At 47.5% G+C, this 2,239-nt stretch overlaps 1 protein-coding gene across 1 annotated transcript in view; it reads right to left on the bottom strand.

Annotated features, from left to right (window-relative positions):
- Positions 1-2,239, bottom strand: part of LOC122550347 (maestro heat-like repeat-containing protein family member 1) — an 81,704-nt gene that overhangs the window by 20,067 nt on the left and 59,398 nt on the right. The gene's annotated exons all lie outside the window — the stretch shown is intronic.

Genomic DNA, 2,239 nt, shown 5'->3' with positions numbered 1-2,239 from the left:
CTCTGTGCCCCCACCCCACTCTGGCCTATCACCCTCACCTTGACCTCCTTCCACCTATTGCATTTCCAACGCCCCTCCCCCAAGTCCCTCCTCCCTACCTTTTATCTTAGCCTGCTTGGCACACCCTCCTCATTCCTGAAGAAGGGCTCATGCCCGAAACGTCGATTCTCCTGCTCCTTGGATGCTGCCTGGCCAGTGCCTCTCTAGTTCTGAAGGGTCAGTGGACTAAAAAATGAATGTTTTCCAGGAGGTGGGAGATATAGTTCTCACTAAAGGGATTAAAAGGTGTGGGGACTAACGTGGATGATCAGCCATCGACATATCGAATATCCGAGGGTCAACGCCAAGGGGGAGCGCCGCCCTGCTCGAGGGATTATTAGCTTTTCACTAGCCTTCGACTGAAAGCACGACAGAGTGAGACAGTGAAAGCGAGCACTTTACAGAGATGAATGATGGGTTGAGTGGATTGTAACAGGAGACTGACAGCTTCCCTCTGCAGTGTTCAGGAGGCAGCCTCCCTGGTACAACACTACCACCTGCTGTCTGGAAGCTAACACTGCAGCACCTCGAAGAATCAGAGGGATTCTCACACTGTCTGTGAGAGATGTCTCCCAGGAAGGAGAGGGAATGACCGTTTTAAAAGGGATGGTTTGATTTATTGTTGCCACATGTACCTCAGTCCAGTGAAAAGTTTTGTTTTGTGAGCAGTAGAGGTAGATCATAAACAAGGACAATACAGATCATTAAGGTACTTAGAGTGAGGCATATCGGGTTAAACTGCACAGGGGCAGCACCACGCAAGATCAGCACATTATTAGTAATTTATACAGACTTGGAGTTGAGATTTAGAAGTGTAGAATGGTAATAAGAAATGTGAAAATAAGTTCTAGTGTAGAGACCGTCACCCGGTGTTAGCACCATCTTGAACCACGATGGAAGATTTGAACTGCATGATGGGATTGAAGGGGCCAAGCTGCTCGGGATGAGGAGGAGTTGGGGTGGCAACCGACAACCCCACTCCACACCACACTCCAAACTCTGATCCTCTCTCCACAGATGCTGCCAAACCTGCTGAGTTTCTCCAGCAATTTCTGTTTGAAACCATTCCCTGCTCTGCGTAAACAGGGATAGTCTTAGACTTTGTGGGCAAAGTCTTAGAGGGAACTGTAAGGGATAGGATTTATGAACATCTGGATAGGAATAACGTGATCAAGGATAGTCAGCATGGTTTTGTGAAGGGCAGGTCGTGCCTCACAAACCTTATTGAATTCTTTGAGAAGGTGACTAAGGAGGTGGACGAGGCGAAAGCGGTAGATGTGGTGTATATGGATTTTAGTAAGGCGTTTGATAAGGTTCCCCATGGTAGGCTACTGCAGAAAATACGGAGATATGGCATTGAGGGTGAGTTGGAGGTTTGGATTAGGAATTGGCTGGATGGAAGAAGACAGAGGGTAGTAGTTGATGGCAAAGGTTCACCTTGGAGTGCAGTCACTAGCGGTGTTCCGCAAGGATCTGTTTTGGGACCATTGCTGTTTGTCATTTTTATAAATGACCTGGAAGAGGAGTTAGAAGGTTGGGTGAGCAAGTTTGCGGATGACACGAAAGTCGGAGGAGTTGTTGACAGTGAGGAAGCATGTGGCAGGTTACAGCAGGATATAGAGAAGCTGCAGAGCTGGGCAGAAAGGTGCCAAATGGAATTCAATGTAGCTAAGTGTGAGGTGATTCACTTTGGGAAGAATAACAAAAAGATGGGGTACTGGGCTAATGATCGGATACTTGGTAGTGTGGATGAGCAGAGGGATCTTGGTGTCCATGTACACAGATCTCTGAAAGTTGCCACCCAGGTAAATAGTGCGGTGAAGAAGGCATATGGCGTAATGGCTTTTATTGGTAGAGGAATTGAGTTCCGGAGTCCTGAGGTCATGATGCAGTTGTATAAGACTCTGGTACGGCCACATCTGGAATATTGTGTGCAGTTTTGGTCGCCATACTATAGGAAGGATGTGGAGGCACTGGAACGGGTGCAGAGGAAGTTTACCAGGATGTTGCCTGGTATGGAAGGAAAACCGTATGAGGAAAGACTGAGGCACTTGGGGCTGTTTACACTAGAGAAAAGAAGGTTTAGGGGTGACTTGATTAAGGTGTACAAGATGATTAGGGGGTTAGATAGGGTCGACAGTATGAACCTTTCCCCGCGTATTGAGTCGGGTATTACAAGGGGGCATAGCTTTAAAGTAAG

This window comes from Chiloscyllium plagiosum, chromosome 5, assembly GCF_004010195.1.
Source record: "Chiloscyllium plagiosum isolate BGI_BamShark_2017 chromosome 5, ASM401019v2, whole genome shotgun sequence".
NCBI lineage: Eukaryota > Metazoa > Chordata > Chondrichthyes > Orectolobiformes > Hemiscylliidae > Chiloscyllium > Chiloscyllium plagiosum.
The sequence above is the reverse complement of the archived record's forward strand: the minus strand, read 5'-3'. Positions and strand labels throughout refer to the sequence as shown.